The sequence below is a fragment of the Rattus norvegicus genome, chromosome 12 (assembly GCF_036323735.1).
Source record: "Rattus norvegicus strain BN/NHsdMcwi chromosome 12, GRCr8, whole genome shotgun sequence".
Lineage (NCBI taxonomy): Eukaryota > Metazoa > Chordata > Mammalia > Rodentia > Muridae > Rattus > Rattus norvegicus.
This window is the reverse complement of record NC_086030.1, coordinates 8,064,201-8,087,061: the sequence shown is the minus strand read 5'-3', so window position 1 is coordinate 8,087,061 and position 22,861 is coordinate 8,064,201. Positions and strand designations below refer to the sequence as shown.

The following is a 22,861-nucleotide window of genomic DNA, read 5'->3' as shown; positions in this document are numbered from 1 at the left end:
CCAGTCTCAAGTGGTGAACTTGAAAAAGAATACTTAAAAGTAGCATTACCTGGACTGAGAAGGTAATAGGTAGGAAAAATATACGTATGTATGTATATACATACATTCATACAGTATTTATTAATGAAATAAGAGACCATGAATTTGAAGGAGAGAAGGAAATGTATATGGGAACAATGGAGATAGAAGTGGAAGAGAGGAATATAATTATATTATTATGTCTAATGTAATAAAAAGAGTAGTGGAGAACATATCTACGTGAACACAGTCACCAGGAAGACTTATATAAAATAAAACATACACAGACACACACACACACACACACACACACACACACACACACACACACACACAGACACACACACACACACAAACACAAATAAGAATTGAATGGGGGAAGTACAAAATTAAAACTTGAGGAATATATCAATCAGAGCAGATGTGCAGCTTGCTGTGGTGGCACACATCCTTTACCCATGAACTTGCAAAGCAGAGTCAAGTGGATCTCTGAATTTGAGGCCAGCCTGGTCTCTACAGTGACCAACCAATAAACAAAACAATTGCACAATGCTCAGCAAAGAAGCACAGAAAAGAGTAAGACAATTAATGATTGTGACACCTCTGCAATCTCAGAACTTTTCAATACTATACACCAAAAATAGTAAAAAAGATTAAATGTCAGAAAATATTTCAGAGCCCTACATTTAAAAGACTAAATGGAACATCAATGGATTCAATTCCCCAATAAAAAGACAGAGACTAAGAGGCTGGATATGTAAACAGGACTCAAAATTTTATTGCATATAGGAAATATACCTCAGTGACAAAAACAGACACTATTGCTAGAAAATATTTTCCAAGCAAACAGACCCAAGAAACAAGCCACTCTAATATCGAATAAAATCAACTTTCAACCAAAAGCTATCAAAAAAGATAAAGAAGGACACTTCATATTAATCAAAGGAAAAATCTACCATGGTGAACTCTCAATTCTGAACATCTATGGTCCAAATGCAGGGGCACCCACACTGATAAAAATCTTTATTAAAGTTCAAAGAACACATTGCCCCTCACACAATCAGTAATGGATAGAAAAGGGAAACAGAAACTCAATAGAGACATAGTAAAACAAGCAGAAGTTATGAACCAAATGAATTTAACAGATATCAATAGAACATTTCTTTCTAAAACAAAAGAATATACCTTCTTCTCAGCACCTCATAGTACCTTCTCCGAAATAGACCATATACTTGGTCACAAAACAAGCCTCAACAGATACATGAAGACTGAAATAATCACATGCATCCTATCAGATCACCAGGAACTAAGGCTGGTCTTCAGTAACAACAAAACAACACAAAGCCCACATATACATGAAAGCGGAACAATGCTCTATGCAATCATAACTTGGTCAAGAAAGAAATCAAAGACATTGAAGAATTTAAAGAAAATGAAGGCACATTATAGCAAAATGTATGGGACACAATGAAAGCAGTGCTAAGAGGAAAATCATAGCTCTGAGTGCTTCCAAAAAGAATCTGGAGAGAGCATACACTAGCAGCTTGACAGCACACCTGAAAGCTCTATAAATAAAAGGAAGCAAATACACTCAAGAAGAGTAAACATTAGGAAATAATCAAGCTCACAGCTGAAGTCAACCAAGTTGAAACAGAAAGAACTATACAAAGAATCAACAAAATCAGGAACTGGTTCTTTGAGAAAATCAGTAAGATAGAGAAACCCTTAGCCAGAGTAACCAGAAGGCACAGAGAGAGTATCCAAATTAACAAAATCAGAAATGAAAAGGGAGAGATAACAGCAGAAATGGAGGAAATTTTTAAAATCACCACATCCTAGTACAAAAGCCTATACTCAACAAAACTAGAAAATCTGAATGAAATTAATATTTTCTAGGCAGATACCAGGTACCAAAGTTAAATTAAGATCAGATAAACCATCCAAACTGTCCCATAATTCCTAAAGAGAGAAAATGTCATTAAATCTTGTGAAAATGATGGAATCCTTTAAAGAAGAAATTAATGGATTCCTTAAAGAAATAAGGAGAACACAATCAAACAGGTGAAGAAAATAAATAAAATTTTTCAAACATGAAAATGGAAATAGAAGCAATAAAGAAAACACAAACTTAGTGAATCCTAGAGATGGAAAACTAAGGTAAAAGAATAGGAGATATTCTGTAGATAGGAGCTACAGAAACAGGCATTATCAACAGAATGAATATAAGAGATGAAAGAAGAGAATCTCAGGCTTAGAAAATACAACAGAAGAAACCCATATGTGGGGTAAAAATTAAACCTAAAATGGAAATACCCCAGATGCCCTTCAACAGAAGAATGGTTACAGAAAATGTGGTACATCTATACAAGGAAATATTACTCAGCTATCAATTCAATGACTTTATGACATTCATAGGCACATGGATGGAACTGGAAAATATCATCCTGAGTGAAGTAAACCAACCACAGAAAAACACAAATGGTATGCACTCACTGATAAGTGGATATTAGCCCAAATGCTCGAATTACCCTAGATGGACATAACACATGAAAATCAAGAAGGGTGACCAAAACGCAAATGCTTCACTACTTCTTTAAGAGGGGAAAAAGAATACCCTTGGGAGGGAATAGGGAGGCAAAGTTTAGAACAGATGCTGAAGGAACACCCATTCCGAGCCTGCCCCCCGTGTGGCCCATACATATACAGTCACCAAACTAGATAAGATGGATGAAGCAAAGTAGTGCAGACCGACAGGAACTGGATGTAGATCTCTTCTGAGAGACACAGCCAGAATACAGCAAATCCATAGGCAAATGCCAGCAGCAAACCACTGAATTGAGAACAGGACCTCCTTTGAAGGAATCAGAGAAAGAACTGGAAGAGTAGAAGGAGCTCGAGACCCCATATGAACAACAATGCCAAGCAACCAGAGCTTCCAGGGACTAAGCCACTACCCGAAGACTATGCATGGACTGACCCTGGGCTCTGACCTCATAGGTAGCAATGAATAGCCTAGTAAGAGCACCGGTGGAAGGGGAAGCTCTTGGTCCTGCCAAGACTGAACCCCCAGTGAACATGATTGGTTGGGGGAGGGTGGTAATGGGGGAAGGATGGGGAGGTGAACACCCGTGGAGAAGGGGAGGGGGAGAGGCTAGGGGGATGTTGGCCTGGAAACTGCGAAAGGGAATAACAATCGAAACATAAATAAGAAATATCCAAGTTAATAAAGATGAAAAAAAATTAAACCTAGAATGATCCTGATATAAAAGCTCCAGAAAATCTGAGAAACTATGAAAATACCAAATCTAAGAATGATAAGGATAGAAAGAGAATATTCCTAGCTCCAAGTCCCAGAATCTTTTCAACAAAATTGTAGAATGAAATTCCCCCAACCTAAAGAAAGAAATGTTATAAACACACAAGATCCTTACAGAAAATCAATTAGATTGGACCAAAACAGTTTCTTCACACCATATAATAATCAAAATATTAAATCTGTACTACTAAATCAAGGATGTCATAATTTGCAGACAAATGGGTGAAACTAGAAAAGATCATTCTTACTGAGGCATTCCAGATGTGGAAAGGCACCCATGGTATGAACTCACTTATAAGCCAACAAATATAAAATAGCCATGCTAGAATCCATAGACACAAAAAAGCAAAGCAACAAGGAAACCTAAGGGGAAGGGTGTGCTTGAATCTCACTGAGAACAGGAAATACCACAGAGATATATGGATTGAGGGAACTTGGTAGGAGACAGGGAGGAGAGGGTAAAAGGAGGTGTCAACTATAGGGAGAAGAGAGGTAGAGAAGGTAGTGAGGAGAGAGAGCTGGTATTTGTAGTGAGGTGTAAGGGCATCTCTGGAAGGAGCACATACATAGGAGAAAGGGAACTCAAGCAGTCTATGAGCATGAGCCTAGCCAAGGCTTTGAACAGTAGTGGATATGGAACATGAAATAGCTACTCCCTGTAACCAGCAAAGACTTCCAATGGAGGGATGGCGGCACCAACCCAGCCACAAAACCTCCCACCCACAACTTCTCCTGCCTACATGATGTGCAGAGATAAACTTGGAGCAAAATATGAGGGAATGGCAAACCAATGATTGTTACAACTTGGGTCCCATGTCCTGAGAGCGAGCCCACCCATAACAATTATTAAGGATATGCTGGTATATTTATGGACAGGAGCCTAACATATCTGTCATCTCAGAGGATTCACCCAGCAGCTGATTGATAGAAACAGAAGCAGAGACCCTTAGTCTAGCATTAGCTAGAGCTCAGGGGATCTTGTGGAAAAGAGCAAGAAAGGATTGAAGGAGCCAGAGAGGTCAAGGGCACCAGCAACTAAAAAACATAAATGGAACAGACCTAGGAGTCCTACACATATGTAACAGATGTGCAGCTTTTTCTTCATGTGGGTCTCCTACAACTGCTTCGCGGTCTGTCTCTGACACTCTTGCCTGCTTTTGAATTCCTTTCTTCTAACTCGGCTGTCTTGTCTAGACTTAAGAATAAAAGATGTGCTTAGTACTACTACAACTTGATAGGCTCAGGCAGATTGATATGTGTGGGAGTTTTCTCCTTCTCTCGGGAGAAAGGAAGAGGGAGATAGGAAGAGGCAGGCATTGGGAGGAGACTAGGGAGAGAAGTTTGGTCAGGATGCAATGTAAATTAATTTCTGAAAAAAGTTACAGAAAGAAAATGACATGAGTTTGAAACCCCTATACTGTATATGCTAGAGACTTAGGGAAGACCGAGTATTATTATCCTTCTAACGGAACATACAAATAAAATGACTCCTAATAACACTGTACCATAAAAGAGGTCAGTGCCTCACATAATCATCATCAGAGAAACTTCTTCCAGTGGATTGGACCACAGAGACCTATGATTGGACTATGTTCAAGGGTGACTGAATTTGGAACACACAGTTCTAAATAGCATATCTTCATCTAATCCCTTCCATCAGGGTTTGGGATCTTTGTACAAGAGGAGGTAGAGTATTATCTCCAGACAAATTAGAACTGATGAACATAAGATATCCCAGAGTCTTTGTCAGCATGTCCAGGGATTGAATAGGTTCAAACCAAGCAGAATTTCAGTGCTGAGAGGGAAACCTGGCCAAGATGCTATCTCCAACTGATATCTGTAACTTAGTTTCACATAATGGAGTCTCATTGTATATATTAAACAGAATTAATGATAGCCCCAATGTCAAGCTGTAGATGGACAATAGTATTGTTGTACATCTTTGTCTTCTATTGCTTTGTTTGAGCATTCATTTTGTCTCATTAGTCTTTGTTTATGTATTATGGTTTCTGATTTTGATTTCATTTCTGTGTGCTTTGTTTGCCTGTGGGAGTTACTTGTAATTTTTCTTTTTAAAAAAATCTGTTTTATCCCATTTGTTTGGTCTTCTAATGGAAATTTTTACTTTCAGTGTGTTTTGATTATGGCTTCCCCTTGTCCAGCTCTCACTAATTCCTGTCCATTTCTTCTCCCATCTGAATATTACCTTTCTGTCTTCATTAGTAAACAAAATGTGTCTAAGGAATAATAATAATGATGAATAATGATACAAACTTAAATAAAAGGAAATAAAAATTTAAAATAACACAAACTGAAAAAAAAGCCAAATATAAAGCACATGAAACGACCCCCCTCCACACAGACACACACACTGACACTCATACATATATGATGACAGACAGGAGTCTCATAAAAACACAAAAAAACCCAAATAGTAGCATGAAAAAAATGTTCTGTCACAACATTAAGAGACAATGAACTTTCAAAGATGCCACTGAGTAATTTTTGTTGACTTTCTACTGCTGGGCATGCACAGACATTCCTTTTCACCTGATGGGTGTCTAGCAAGGTGAGATGGGGTGTCTGATGCATTGGCATGACTTTTGTAGCAGTAGGCTGCAAGAGCCAAGAGGGACAGAGTCAAAGCAGGCATGAGGTGACAGTTGCCAGAGTAAATGTGCCAAGAAGACATATGGTGGATCAGATGGAAGAGAATCAACTGCAGAGGTGATTTCTTTCTTTCATGTTAGGATACCAGCAGCCCAGTCCAATAATAAACAACAAACATGAATCAGTAACAGTAGCTCACTCCAGCAGAAACTGCAAGGCTCCACCAAATCAGCAGTTAAGGGAAAATCAAATACCATGTGAAATTCTTTGTTGCATTCCTCTCTATGAAATGAAGATCAGTGAAGACCAGCAAAGACCATCAAAGATCATTGAAGACCACTGAAGACCAGCAAAGATCACTAAAGATCGGTGAAGACCGGTGAAGACCAGCAAAGACCAGTGAAGACAAGTCATGTACTGACTCAGATATACTACTTTGTACCTTGGAGTACAGATAAACTCCAAAGAGTTAAACATGAAAGGTGATCCAAATTCCTTCTTGCATGCATGCTAAAGAATTGAAATGGGAAACACAGTGGATTGTAAGCTAGAGAACACAAGAGTGTAAACTGTACAATCAAAGATGACATGTTCATTGGTGAAAGTGAGGCATTGAATCCTCCCACTTTACATATGTTGGTTCCCTTGTGTTTGAAACATAGATGTTAAGAATTGACATATCATTTTTGTGGATTTTTTTTCCTTTGATAACTGTCCCCTTCTCTTTCGGTTAATTTTGGTTTGAAGTCTCTTTTTATTGTTACATTCCCTTCATAATAAAGTTACAGATTTACATTTAATAAAGGAAGCCTGATTATTCACAGGCTAGCATATTCAAGGTTACACAAATCACAACAATGTTTTTTTTCCTTCTGAAAACATTTGATGTTTGGGAACATCATTAAACCTAACTATTTTCCAGAGATTTGTGAAGGCTGAAGGCATTTCTGGGTTTCTTTTCACATTTGTTGGCATTCCACAAGTCCTTCTTGAGAAATATTAGCATTAGCTGTTCCCATGCCTGTGCCCACAAATTCATTATGTCTTGCCATGAGCTTAATTTAAACTCCAGCATTCTAAGTTTGGGTATGTTGTGTATTCATTTTCATTACAATCTAGAAACTCCTTAATTTCTTTCTTTTTGACTCATTGCTTCATTCAGTGGAGAGTTTTCAGTTTCTGTGAGTTTGGAAGTTCTCTGTTTTTTTTCCTGTTATTGTTGATATTTAGGTAGATAGGATGTAGGATATAAGAGTTTATTTCCATTTATTGAAATAAATGTTTTTTTTAACCATTTATTGAGACTTGCTATAAGACTGAGAATGTCTTTTTGGAGAAAGTGTCATGAGGTCTTGAAAAGAAAATATATTCTTTTCTGTTTGGGTGGAATGCTCTAGAGATATCTATTAGGTTCCCTTGGTTCATAACATACTTTAGCTTTAGTATTTCTATGTTTAGTTTTTGCCTAGATGACCAGTTCATTGGTGAAAATGAGACGTTGAATTCTCCCACTTTACAACTGTTACTGCCATTGTGTTTGAAACATAGATGTTAAGAATTGACACACCATTTTTGTGGATATTTTTCCTTTGATAACTATCCCATGCTCTTTTGGTTATTATTGGCTTGAAGTCCCTTTTTTTAAGATATCAAAATTGCCACACCACTTTGATTGTCAGGTTCATTTACTCTAAATATTTTTTCAACCCTTTACCCTCAGGTAATGTCTATCCTTGATGCTAAACTTTGTGTCCTGTATGCAGCAGAAGGACAAATCTTGTTCTTGAATACATTCTCTATTTTTTTTAATTTCTATTAATATTGAGAGACCTCAATGACCAATGATTGTTAATTATTGTTATTTGTTGTTGTTGTTAGTGGTGGTGGTGGTGGTGGTGGTGTGTGTGTGTGTGTGTGTGTGTGTGAGTTTGTGTGTGTGTGTGCATGAGCATGTGCACATGAGTGATGTGTGCTCTTCCATACTCTTGGTTTTGTTGGTGCAAAATCATTTACTTTCTGTGTTTTCTTGTATGTAGTTACCCTCTTTGGTTTGTATTTTTTTTCTTTTAGCAGCTTTTAATTGGCTGGGCTTTTAGATGTAGATAGTTTAAGTTTGACTTTATCAGGGAATGTCTTATTTTCTCCATTTATGCTGATTGAAAGTTTAGTGGGTATTGTAGTCTGAGCTGTGATCTCTTAGAGTCTGCAACACATCTTTCTGTGACGTTTAGGTATTTAGAATCTCCTCTGAGAAGTCAGTGAAATTCCAATACTTGGGCCTTTTATGTTACTAAATCTTTTTTCTCTCTAGGTTCCAATATTATTTCTTTTTTCTGTATGCTTAGAGTTTTGATTTTTATGTGGTAAATTCTTTTGGATTTCTGCATAAGAATATAGTGTATACGGTACATCTTGTAGTTTTATAGACATCTCTTTCTTTAGGCTAGGAAATTTTTCTTTTATGTTTTTTGGGCTTCGATTCTTTCCCTTCCTCTACTCTTATTACTTGTATGTTTGGTCTCTTCATATTGTTCCAGGTTTCCTGGCTTTCAATATACATGCCACCCTGTATATAGCCACAGAAACTAAGTAAATGGAAAGTGACTAGGAGGGAGATGAAGACATTATCCTGCGCATTTAGATCAGTAGTATACCCTGCACTTATGAGCAAAGTTTCTTCTTGCAGCATATGGGAACAGAGACATACAATTGGACAATCTGCAGAGAGTAAGATAGCTTAGGGTACTCAATCCTAGATGGGATTTCTCCATTGAACTACTATACCATCTCTGGTGAAGGGAAGGCAGATTCTAAGATCTGAAGAGAACAGATGACTTGGAGGATACAGTGTCTTCCAGAGACACCATAATGATACACATATGAATTCACAGAGTCTGTGGCAGCATGCACAGGATCAGATTAGGTTCAAGCCAGTCAGTGTCCCAGCACTGAGAAGGAGAAGCAGATACAGTATCCACCCCTAACCAAGAAGCTATCTGTAATTGATACCTGCTTGCAAAGGGAAAAGTAGTTTTCATTGATAGAGTCTCATTAGATATATTAGTCACAGTTCAGGCAAGGCTGAGCATTACATGTCCAGCAGGAAAGGAACTCAATGGTGGATAGTTTTGTGGGTTTTTCTCACATATTGCTTTTCTTGTGTATTTTTTAACTTATTTTTCTTTTGCCTAAACATTTTGGTATCTGTTTTTGTGGGTTTCTTTTTATTTTTTTTTCATGTATATTTCCTATCTTCTTTTTTTGGAAGAGAGATGGAAAGTAAAGTTATGTACTTGGGTGAGCAGTATATTGGATAGGATCCTCAAGAATTCACTGCAGGGGAAAAGCATGATCAGAATATAATGTATGGAAAACATTTTCTGAATAAATAAAAAAACACGAATAACTTGAAATATGCATTTTTCTATGTGAGTAGTACGTAGTTAGGAAGCAAAAATCCAGTATAAATTTTTCTGCTTCAAAGGTAAGTTTATCTTTAATTTTTGTGAAATTTTATAGCTTAAATTATATAAAACACATCATTTTATATTATATAAATAATATATTTATATATATTGCTATATAATATATATAAATAATATAATAAATAATATAATATTATATATATTTAGCATCTCATTACTATTTAAAAATTATAGACAAAACTGAAAATGTCAGTATATAAAACTGCAAAAACTGACATGCAAAAGAAAACATCAAGAAAAATGGGTAATACAAAAAAGTATGGTAAATCTTTTCCTGCAAACTGTTTTGATCATGAATCTTTCATTTTCTAAAATCACTCAGATCTCCACACACACACACACACACACACACACACACACACACACACACACACACAAGCAAAAGACCAATATGACAATAAGGGCACAAACAATGAAATATATATAAAAATTAATTTTTAAAAAACCTATTTAAGTAGCACTTAGTTTCCTGGGTTTAGGGCCTGCCCTAAAGTGAGCCTTCACTGGAAGAAAGTATTTTTTTTCTTTATGAGAGTGTGTCTACTGCAGATAGCTTCTTGGGTTAGGGGTGGTGCAAGCAAGATGAGTCTTATTACATGTAGTTCAAAGTGTCACCATTATACCCAACTCACCTCTGTAATTTCGGTTGGCCATTCTATTATGTCCTCAGATAAAGATAATTGTTGACCTACTGGACCATAAGGGTAAAATTGTCCAACTTCACCTTAAGATGAAGACCTTCTGGAAAGTTCCAGTAGTTGTGAATATCATACTCTGCATTCAATTTCATTTTCTCATCCAAACTAACTTGTTCTCCAGCGGGATTAATAAACTGCATATTCTTCAGAAAAGGGTGCAGCTAAAAAGGATAGATTATGCATTACCTTATGATTAAGCTAGTACCAGAGTGAAGACAAATAACCCAAGAGTTAGTGAAAGTCTCTTATTATGTATATCTTTGAAGCATAAGGCAAATTTAAAACAGGTATAAAAAACATAGGACAAATGGCAGCATATATATTACTAATTGTGTAATATTTCTGAAAATGCCAGTCCAACAGACAGTTTTGAATCATCCACAAAATACTTAGTAAATGAATGAAAGTCAGGTAATTGTCAGTTTGTCTAAGAAAAGTTAGCCCAACCATTTATTGTCAGAATCAACCAGTCTTGGTTTCCTTTCTGTTGCTTTGATTAAAAGCTAACAGGTTACAGTCTTGAAAACTGTGGAATGTCAAAACAAGAAATCAAGGCAGGAGCTTGGAGGTAGGAAGTAAAGCAGAGTCTGTGGTGGAATGTGCTTCTTGAATTCCTTCCATGGCTTACTCAGCTTTCATTCTTATGAAACTCAGGACAACTTGACTAGGGATGGCACTGTCCACAGTGGGCTGGCCTCTTCAACATATCATCAATTGTTAATCAAGAAAATGACCCACAGACTTGCCCACACGCCAATCTGATATATACAATTATTCAGTTGTGTTTACCCCTTCCCAGGTAACTCGCATTTGTGTCAAATAAAAAACTGGCCAATCCACTGCTCACAGTAAAAAGAGGCCTCAAATACCTAAAATAGTGATAGATGAAATTCTTTAAGTGTCATGAGTAGGCTTAACATCACTTAGACACATCAGTAAGTTTTCTTACAGGGATATAGTTCACTTGGTAGAGTCACCTAGCATTAGTGAAATCCTAGGATTGTTCTTCCCTATGCAAAGACTGGGCATAGTTGTATGTGTCTCCTATCTCAGCACTCAGAATGTAGAGGGAGGAAGATCAGAAGTTTGTTGTTGATCTTGGCTGCATAGTAAATTTGAAACCAGGAAATCTAAGCATATTACATTCTTCAGAAACATCAATAATTGTAGAGAGCGGCGCGGCAAAACAAAGATGGCGCCGACATCCAGCCTTGTCTGGATATAAACGACTTACTGCGCATGTGCAGGCTTGTCCCCTTGCTAGGGCTCCCTCTAGTGGTGAACAGCGGTACTGCACATGTGCGGTTTATGCACCAGGTGTTAGTTGACCGTTAATATGCTAATGAGGTGATTCATTCTCCGCCAATCCCTGGAGGACAAGTAGTGGGGTGATCCAAGCCCCACCAATCCCTGAGAGATAATTAGCATACTGTTGTCTATATAAGCCGAGCGATTTTGCTGCTCGGAGTCCCTGTTCAAGAGAGCTGTAACACTGAGAAGAGCTGTAACACTAAGAAGAGCTGTAACACAGTAAAGGCTTGCTCGCAGAAGAATCCTGTTGCCACGCGTCGTTCTTGCTGGCGGGACATTGGGCGCGTGACAAGTGGTGCCGAGACCCGGGAACCAACATCGCTGGTGCCAGGGGACCCTTCAGTGTGCTGAAGAGGATTCAGAACTGCGAGAAGGTAAATTAAAAGGTAAGCTTTGAGAGGCATGCCCCTTTTTGGAAGAGAGCATGTCAGAAACGGAGCAGAGTGAGAAATTAGGCTTCGAGAGGCATGCCCCTTTTTGGATTTAAGAGAGCATGTCAGAAACGGAGCAGAGGCAGAAATGGAGCAGAGTGAGAAATTAGGAGCTCAAATTAGGAGCTCGCAAAAAGAAAAAGGTTACTAAAACAAAAGTGAAAGAGATAAAAAAGGCAGAAGAAATGCCGCTGGAGGAAAAAATAAGAGTGCCCCGGAGGACGAAGTACAAGTCATCCGGAGAGGATACTTTGTATCCATTAAAAGAATTAGAAGCCTTAGAACTGGCTGGCAGTGACTCTGAGCAAGAGTTGTCAGAGTCCGAGGAGGAGGAATTAGAGGAAGAGGCAGCCATATATGAGGAAGAAAGATATGGGCCTAGGTGGAGAGCCACTGTGAAGAAACCTAAAGTTATGGATCCTTTGTGGGCAAGGCTGGTAATTTTGTTTCTTTTTTTCTTTGTGTGGGATAGAGAAGCCACAGACGGCAAGCTTTAGCCCGGACCAAAACCTCTTTGGCAAATGGTCCCTGCCTGCTTAGAGGATAAACAATGTGAGGAAGCCGTTAGAGCCGTTAGGACAGGTCAGAGGGTCCTTGCAGAGCAACAAAGTATGTCAGAGGGAGAAAAGGTCTCCAAAGAAAAAAAGAAAAGAAAAGGAGATAAAAGGAACAGAGAGAAGGCAGAGATAAAAAAAGAGGATAATCAGGACCAGGAAACAAATAAGATATATTCTTTAAAAGCCTTGACCTTAGAAATGTCAGACAATCTAGAAAGCATCACCGACAGCTTAGAGAAAGTGAAACTAAAGGTAGAACCATCGGGTCCCGGGCCTCCCGCAGAGCAACAAAAGGAAGCGCAGGACTCGACCTCAGTTCGACCACCAGACTCGTATTGACCCCTCGAATGGGAACTCAGGTGGTGGATACAGATTTTAAAGGCCCCAGTAAGCAGAATTCAGAAGGATCACAGAAACTGAAAGCATGTGCAAAGATAAAGATTTGGGGTAGTGGTAGTGGACAAGGTAATAATGGTAAAATGTTTTTGTGTATGTGTTCTTTTAGAGTTATGTTAAAATCTAGAGAAGCAAAGTCGATTCTCATAGATGCTTCTAGTCTTTGGACCCTGACTAGAGACAGTTTACACCCTGGACAAGAGAGAGAATGGGGTTGAGAAAAACATTCCTCCCGAACTCTCCACAGATGCTTTGGCAAAAGAAGGAAATGAGCTTAAACTTTTTGGAGCTCTCCTGGGAACAGAAGGAGGTGGGAGACGTCTTGCCTCCTTGCTGGCTCCTATTGGAGAAGTGCTTATTTCTGGTTCTGGGTTCTTTAGGTAGGATATTTGGGTCCTTTTGGTGGAACACCATCTAGTTCTTTTCCTCTGTGTCTATTGTCTGTCCTTGGTGCACCAAGCTGTCCATGTATGTCAATTTATGTCTGGGTTTTGCTTCTCCTGGCTTGAATGTTTTGTGTTTCATGTTTAAAAGAAAAGGTTAAAATTTTAAATGCTGGTTGATTCACCCATTGATGTAGCTTTAACTCCTTTCAAGAAAGGAACAAATAAATAAAAAGTTTCAATTGGCTTTTGGAGCCTGCATCTGTAGCTAGAAGCCTAAGTCGGCTGGGCAAGCTCCCCAGGGGGCTGGCTAAATGTTTACACTAGCCGATCCTAAAGACACAAGGAGCTTCACAGCTTCTAAGGTAACGGAACTGATCGCTGTCTCTCTTAGAAAAATCTTTGACTGTGATTATTGGACTCAACAGGTGACAAGGTGTTTCTCTTAAAACTACAGCTAGAAAAAGTAAAAATGGTGATTGATTTAAATATTAAAGGTATGTGTAGCCACTTCATTTTTGTTTTCTGATTGGTTTTAAATGAATGAATATTCTCTACATGCCTTGGTTATGGACTATTGGTTATGGACTATATAGACTATATGGACTAAAGTTTTAAGTTATTGGATATGGTTTAAAAAAATGTAACATTGGAGGAAAGTAGAAGATTAGAAAAGGCAATGCTAAGAAGGTACAAGGAAAAGGAAGATCTGCTTTTGTGTATACTAAGAACCTTTTGTCAGCCTACAGGAGTGCTATGGCAACAAGGTCCACTTCTTTGGATTTATCCCCATACTTCTCCAAATAAGACCCTTGAATATTACACTTCTGCTGTTGCACAGCTTGCTGTGTTAGGCGTTAAATCTTGTATTCAGCATTTTGGTATTTTACCCAAGAAAATTATTATACCATATACAACAGCTCAAATAGAAACATTGTGTGCCTTGATAGATGATTGGGCCATATTACGCTGTAGTTTTAATGGAGAGTTTGACAATCATTATCCTAAGGATCCTTTGCTACAATTTTTTTTACTGAACATCCAGTGATCTTTCCTAAGATCACTGCCTCAGAGCCTTTGCCAGAGCCTTTGTTAGATATTTATACAGATGGCTCCAAAACAGGTGTAGGTGCCTATATGGTTGATTCTCAAGAACCAGTATTAATTCAATACAGTCCAGGTACCCCCTAAATTACAGAATATAAAATTGTATTGAAAGTTTTCAAAAGATTTCATGATTATTTTAATTTAATTTCTGATTCTCCTTATGTAGTTAATGCTGTGCACTCACTTGAAATTGCAGGGCCAATTTGGTCGAGTAGTACCGTATGTCAAATTCTTTTAGAATTACAAAATTTGATTTGGGCCAGAAAAAATAAAATTTTTATACAACATATTCGAGCCCATACTAATTTGCCTGGTCCCATGACCAGTAATAACACCCTGGTGGATGCTAGTACTCGTAGAGAGTTTATTTTTCATGCCACTCCGGTTGATCTCGCTAGAGGATTTCATCAAAAGTTTCATGTACCTGCTTTTACTCTTCAACAAAAATTTAAAAATCTCTAGAGCTGCAGCTTGTGATGTGGTGTTACGTTGCCAAAATTGTGCTCAATTTCACCACCCTCCTCATGTGGTATTAACCCTCGTGGTCTGATCCAGCTAAAACTTTGGCAGATGGATGTCACACACATATCTCAATTTGGAAATTTAAAATATGCTCATGTTTCTGTTGATACCTATTCCGATATTATACATGCTACTCTGATGACTGGTGAAAAGGCTCGTAATGCCATTAGCCACTGCTAAAACTTTGGCAGATGGATGTCACACACATATCTCAATTTGGAAATTTAAAATATGCTCATGTTTCTGTTGATACCTATTCCGGTATTATACATGCTACTCTGATGACTGGTGAAAAGGCTCGTAATGCCATTAGCCATTGCTTAGAGGCATGGGCAGCCTGGGGAAAGCCTGATAGTCTCAAGACAGACAACAGGCCTGCCTACACTGCAAAGTCCTTTCAGGCATTTTGCCAGACAATGCAGGTCAAACATACTACAAGATTGCCATACAATCCCCAAGGTCAAGGAATTGTGGAAAGAGTACATCGTACCTTAAAAGAGCTTATACAAAAACAAAAAGGGGGAATTGCCAGCAGCTGAACACCAAAAGAACAACTTTCTTTAGCTCTTTTTACTCTAAATTTCTTAATTCTGGATGCGCATGGCCGTTCTGCCACGGATCGCCATGCTGCTAGTACACCTATAACTAATGTAGAAGTAAAGTGGAAGGATGTCTTAACTGATGAATGGCGTGGCCCAGATCCCGTGATTTCGAGATCTAGGGGAGCGATTTGTGTTTTTCCGCAGAATCAAGAAAATCCAATTTGGGTACCTGAGCGTTTGACTCGAAAATTGCCTTCTGCTCTTCCTGAAGATGAGACTACGAACCCTACTATTACTACTGGGAATGGTAATACAGGTTAATTCTCTCACCCTGTGGGCTATTGCCAGATCCTGGCCAGTACCCATGCCAGTTCATAGCAATTCTACTGTTTTGAGAATAAGACTGACAAGCATAATCTCTGGTCTTGGTTTCAATGGGTGCTGACCAATGAGCAAGGGGCATATACATCCCTGACCCCCTTTGCTAGGTTGATGGGAGAGAACTTCGTGCTGTATAATGTTTCAGCTACCAGAAAAAGGTGATACCAGGTTGATCAATATTCAATATAGTAACCTCTTGGTAAATAATATTGCCACTAGTACTTCAGTATGTGCTAGATCACCTTTTTTCTGATAAGCACTAATGTAAGCAGTGGTGCTTTAAATTGTAATAGCTCTGATGTAGTCTGCTATTTAGCTAAATGCTGGGATGGCACTAATGACACCGCAGTGATGGTTAAGATTCCCTCCTTTGTGCCAATCCCAGTGGAGGCAAACCCAGATAGCTTTCCTATTCTTAATTTGCTGAGAGCCAAAAGAGATTTTGGAATTACGGCAGCCATAATTTCAGCCATTGTGCTGTCTGCTGCCGCAGCTACCACAGCTGAAATCGCTATGACCAATCAAATACAGACGGCTGAGACTGTCAATCAGATTGTAGAAAGAACTGCAGTGGTGCTAGAGATACAAGAAGAATTTAATACCCATTTGGCATCTGGCCTTCTATTAGCCAATCAAAGGATAGATTTAGTTCAAGAACAAATTGAAGCACTGTATCATATGACACAGCTGTCTTGTGTTTCCTCCCTTAGAGGTTTATGCATTATTCCTTTGTGAGCTAACTTTTCTCAGAATTTTCAACAGAGCAAAGAAATCTCGAATTATCTGAAAGGAAACTGGTCCATGAAAGCAGAGTAACTATCAAGACAATTGCTGATGCAGATTGCTGTCCTCAACAGCACTAGGCTGGACCCCATCACAGTTGAAGACTTTACCTCATGGATTACCAATGCTTTCTCCCTTTTCAAGGAGTGGGCGGGCATGTTTGTCCCGGGGAGCTATTGTCCTCCTGGGATGCGGAGTAGGTCTCTGGCTTATTGGCTGTTTAAAAAGAGAACATGCCAGACACAAAATGGTTGTTTACCAGGCTATGACCACCATTAAAAAGGGTGCTTCTCCCAACATATGGCTGGCCTCTTTGAAAGATCAAGAGTTCGCCCTAGATCCTTTTTGTCACAGTCATGTGGAGTCATTGTATCCAGGGACGGGCAACTTTCCTCGAACTCGGACCAACCTAAGACACGGGGCCCGGTGGCGATAGGGTAACTCTATGACGGGTAAGGCCGAGTTTGGATGAGAACGACCTAAGACAGGAGCAATGACAAGATTGACGTGACACCCAGATCTAGACCAGTCATTTTATTAAACAAAAAAGGGGGAGATGTAGAGAGCAGCGTGGCAAAACAAAGATGGCGCCAACATCCAGCCTTGTCTGGATATAAACGACTTACTGCGCATGTGCAGGCTTGTCCCCTTGCTAGGGCTCCCTCTAGTGGTGAACAGCGGTACTGCACATGTGCGGTTTATGCACCAGGTGTTAGTTGACCGTTAATATGCTAATGAGGTGATTCATTCTCCGCCAATCCCTGGAGGACAAGTAGTGGGGTGATCCAAGCCCCACCAATCCCTGAGAGATAATTAGCATACTGTTGTCTATATAAGCCGAGCGATTTTGCTGCTTGGAGTCCCTGTTCAAGAGAGCTGTAACACTGAGAAGAGCTGTAACACTAAGAAGAGCTGTAACACAGTAAAGGCTTGCTCGCAGAAGAATCCTGTTGCCACGCGTCGTTCTTGCTGGCGGGACATTGGGCGCGCGACAAATAATGACAACAACAAAGAAATAGTTTTCCTTTCCTTTTTATTTAAGTAAATAAAAAGCATATGCTGAAAGGACCTTAAATCTTACTGCAAAGGCACTTATTCTATTTCAAAACATTTACAAAATGAAATCAGCATAGATGCCCATAAACTGATAAATAGATAATTACAATGTGGTACATTTACATAATGGACTCTTATTCATCTGTAAAGAAATTGGAATTCTGGTAATTTTAGGAAAATTGATATAACTGGAAAACAGCATACTGAATGAAGCAATGCAGGACCAGGAAGACCAAGGTAATGTGTTCCTTGTCATTTGTAGATGATAACTTTGAATCATTAGATTTGTAAACTTATTGGGATGTTTATAGGGACCCGGGAGTTAGAATGGGCTTATGAGAGAGGGAAGGAGAAGAGGCAATAGGTGCTGAGGAGGACATATTAGAACACTTAAGGAATGGAAGAGCATTGTAAGTAGAAAAGTTTAACCCAGAATAGGAGTGGAGAACAGGGAAGAGGATGGGGTGAAAATTTGACTAATGAAGTATGAAAAAGGCATATGGAAATCTTTTGGTTTTTTGTCTAGTAAAATTATAATTAAAAACTCATTTGGAATTGATGCATCTTGCATTATTGGATATTTTTTCTCAGAGAAGCAAAGATTATGAAGCAAACAACAATGGCTTATGCTCTAAGATCAAGAATTGACAAATGGGATCTTATAAAACTGCAAAGCTTCTGTAAGGCAAAGGACACTGTTATTAGGACAAAACGGCAACCAACAGATTGGGAAAAGATCTTTACCAATCCTACAACTGATAGAGGACTTATATCCAAAATATACAAAAAACCTCAAGAAGTTAGACGGCAGGGAGACAAATAACCCTATTAAAAGATGGGGTTCAGAGCTAAATAAAGAATTAACAGCTGAGGAATGCTGAATGGCTGAGAAACACCTAAAGAAATGTTCAACATCTTTAGTCATAAAGGAAATGAAAATCAAAACAATCCTGAGATTTCACCTCACACCAGTAAGAATGGCTAAGATCAAAAACTCAGGTTACAGCAGATGCTGGCGAGGATGTGGAGAAAGAGGAACACTCCTCCATTGCTGGTGGGATTGCAGACTGGTACAACCATTCTGGAAATCAGTCTGGAGGTTCCTCAGGAAATTGGACATTTAACTACCTGAGGACCCAGCTATACCACTCTTGAGCATAAACCCAAAGATGCCCCAACATATAACAAAGACACGTGCTCACATGTGTTCATAGCAGCCTTATTTATAATAGCCAGAAGCTGGAAAGGACCCAGATGCCCTTCAACAGAGGAATGGATACAGAAAATGTGGCACATCTACACAATAGAATTTTACTCAGCTATCAAAAACAATGACTTTATGCAATTCATAGGCAAATGGTTGGAACTGGAAAATATCATCCTGAGTGAGGTAACCCAATCACAGAAAAATACACATGGTATGCACTCATTGATAAGTGGCTATTAGCCCAAATGCTTGAATTACCCTAGATGCCTAGAACACATGAAACTCAAGACGGATGATCAAAATGTGAATGCTTCACTCCATCTTTAAAAGGGGAACAAGAATACCCTTGGCAGGGAATAGAGAGGCAAAGATTAAAACAGAGACTGAAGGAACACCCATTCAGAACCTGCCCCACATGTGGCCCATACATATACAGCCACCCAATTAGATAAGATGGATGAAGCAAAGAAGTGCATTCCGACATTAACCAGATGTAGATGTCTCCTGAGATGCATAGCCATTATACAGCAAATACATAGGCGAATGCCAGCAGCAACCTGAACTGAGAACAGGACCCCAGTTGAAGGAATCTTAGAAAGGACTGAAAGAGCTTGAAGGGGCTTGAGACCCCATATGAACAATAATGCCCACCAACCATATCTTCAAGGACTAAGCCATTACCCAAAGACTGTACATGGACTGACCCTGGGCTCCAACCTCATAGGTAGCAATGAATAGCCTAGTAAGAGCACCGGTAGAAGGGGAAGCCCTTGGTCCTGCCAAGACTGAACCCCAAGTGAATGTGATTGTTGCGGGGAGGGTGGTAATGGGGGGAGAATGGTGAGGGGAACATCCATACACAAGGGTGGCGGGAAGGGGTTAGGGGGATGTTGGCCCGGAAACCGGGAAAGGGAGTAACAATCAAAATGTAAATAAGAAATACTCAAATTAATAATGAAAAAGAATCCCAGTATTGGGTATAGATTAATTTCTTAGGAACTGTTTGTCAGGGGATCCAGATATTGCCCAAACAACTCAGGCTATGACCATTGCTTCTACTTATCCATCACTCATAATATTTCTAATGGTTCCAAGCTAGACCTGAGTTTAGAGTTTTCCCTCTTGGCTAGCCTTTGGGGGTGGAAGCCACAGATACTCTTGGGGAAGCAAAATCATCAATAGTACCCAGCAGCAAACCCTTTGATTATGATAACAACCTTTTTGTCTAGATAAGTTCACTGGGAAGATAGTAGCATGAATGTTACAATGAATTTGAAACACACACCATGGAGGAAACTCATAGTCTTTAGTCATGGTGGGCAAGGACATTGGCCTTAGCAGGGAACATATGGTTACTTTGCTAAGTAGATATGCTAAGTAGATAATGCGATTAGAGTCTGTTTACCCCCTTTACAAGAGTATCACTATTTTGCAAATGACTGCATCTTGCTTAACAAGTTGGTGTTAAAATTCACAGGTCTCACAATATGTAAGATCACTGTCTCAGTCAATCTTCTATTGCTGTAAAAAGACAACATGACAATGACAACTCTTCTAAAGGAAAATATTTCGTTGGGGATTTCTTACAGTTTCAGGGGTTTAGTCCATTTTCAGCATGGTGGGAAACATGATGAGATGTAGGCAGACATGGTTTAATAGAAGGAATTGAGAGTTTTATACCTGGATCCACATGAAGCAGGAAGAAGGTAAGGTCATTGGGTCTGACTAGGCCTTTTGAAGCCTCAAAGCCCACCCTCAGTAACACACCTTTTCCGACTATGCCACACAAACCCCAACAAGGTCACACCTTCCAATCCTTTCAAAAGTGCCATTCCTTGGTGAATAGGTTTCAAGAAAATGAACGTATGGTGGTCTTTCATAAACAAACTACCACATCCCACCTCTGCCCTTCCCTCATAGGCCTGTTGGGCCTGTTTCCATATTCTAATGCAAAGTGCAACTAATTCAACGTCAAATAGTCCCCAACAGTTTCAACATTGCTTAAAATTTCAAAGTTCAAAGTCTCTTCTGAGACTGAAGGCAACCTCTTGATTATATGCCCTTTAACTTAAATACAGATCACATACTTGTGACATATACTGGGACAGAATATACATTACCATTTCAAATGGAAGGAAAGAGAGCATTGTGAGGCAATACTGGACCAAAGCAAGATTCAAATGCATCTGGGCAAACTCATATCTGCAACTCCTTTCAGGTTTGTTGAGTGCATCACACTTTTCTATCTTGAACTGGTTCTATACCTTGTTCACAGCTTTCCTTGGCAGGTATCCCATAGCTCTGGAATCTCTAACATCTTGGAGTTTTCAATGAAATACAGGATTTATCTTCATAGCTTTACACAGTGGTTTCTATGAGCCCCATGCAAGGATACTCCTGTCATATGACTGGACCCAGTGGTTTCCTTAGTCACAGAGGGAGATTTTATAACCCATTTCCTGTTTCCTTGACACTAAAGCCAAAAATGTGTGGCCTTAACTGTCAAGTTCTGCTGCTTGTAAGGTCTGGAATATGGCCTCTTGTTCAATTACATCTGTATCTCATTTCTGTCTTGGATGTTTTCCTTCACTTCTTATGTTTTTCTTTAATTTCTTTTCACAAGTTGGAAGCTTAGGTTGGTAGAGTCTTGCCCTGTGGCCATCACCCCATTATCCCATTTAATATCACTCTTTAAAATCTTTTTATCTTTTTAAGGACAGGAATTAGCCTGATTACACTTCCTGGTGTTCTCTTCTCCTTCAAATCAAACCTTTGGTATTTTTCCTTGCTCAGCATGTTTCTTTTCATTATAGATCTGCATAAGATCACTAACCACCACCACAGAATTAGTACTAGACTGTCTTGATATCTCATCTGCTGATGTCATTTATCCAGAACTCTTAAATAAATTGAGGGCTAATGTCCAGGCAATTTTTTAGGACAAGCGAAGAAAACAGACACTTTCCTCCTACAAATATTACAACAATGATCTGTCACTTACTAATATTCTCCTCTGAAACCTCTTGAGTCAGGCCATTATAATTTACATTGTTTTTGGCAACACTGTCCATATTGCCCCTTAAGCCCTGCTTAAAGCATTCACCTGCATTTTTGATACCAAGTCACAATGTCCACATTCTGAGAATAAGAAGCATACTCAGGCCTGCATGTCAATACCCTACTCCTATAGCAGGCTGAAACAGGAGTATCAGTTTGGAGGGGTGACTGATCCACATTACCATGGGAAAATTGGCTTGTTTCTCCTCGATTGAGATAAGGAGGATTATGACTCGAGTTCAGAAAATCCTTTAGGGAGTTTCTTAGCACTGTCATGTCAATTAAATCAATGGGAAACTGCAAAAGCCTAATCCAGGCAAGATGACAAAGGCCATGATTGTATGAGTCATTGCTCCAGGAAAGCACCAAGACTTGCTGAGGTGCTTTCCAAGGGTGGAGCAAAGACAGCATGGGTAGTAGAGAAACATAAGTATAAATAGAAGTTAAGGCCACATGACCAGTTGTGGAAATGAGAATTATAATTGGCATGAGGGTTACTGTTATATTTGTTAAAAATGTGTTTATACAGATATCTGTCTTTTTTTCTTTAATTTCTCTATTGTGTAATGAAATATCAATTAAGAGAATATCAGTGGTTATCATTTTTACATTTGAGACACTAGACATTGTCTCTCAAGGGGCATTGTCTCTTATGTTAAATTCATAGTGCATTTGTGATTGTATGAGGGACAGCTTTGTCATGTTTAGGTATCATTGTGACCTGGTTATTGTTTTTCTTTAAAAACTAGGCAGCCATAAGTTATGATTATATGTCAAGTTGACAAGTGGTGGGCTTGTGTTGGATATTCTTGGTTGTCAATTTGACTACATCTATAGTCAACTAATACCTAAAATGGAGGGTACACCTGTGAGGAAGTTTTGCATAATTTGAAGTAGAAAGATCCACTTCTAATATTTGATGTAGGAAGAGAAGCCTTTAATTCCAACCTTCAGATTTGAGAAAAGACAGGTATTTAATCCATAACTTTGATCGAGATCTG

The 22,861-nt window shown here is 39.0% G+C and overlaps 1 long non-coding RNA gene and 1 pseudogene across 1 annotated transcript; one reads left to right on the top strand and one right to left on the bottom strand.

The window, feature by feature from the left end:
- Positions 1-22,861, bottom strand: part of Vmn2r116l-ps33 (vomeronasal 2, receptor 116 like, pseudogene 33) — a 101,955-nt pseudogene that overhangs the window by 21,034 nt on the left and 58,060 nt on the right.
- Positions 11,299-17,485, top strand: LOC134481253 (uncharacterized). The gene is made up of 2 exons (XR_010056678.1): positions 11,299-11,824; positions 15,581-17,485. It is a non-coding gene; the product is annotated as an uncharacterized LOC134481253 (long non-coding RNA).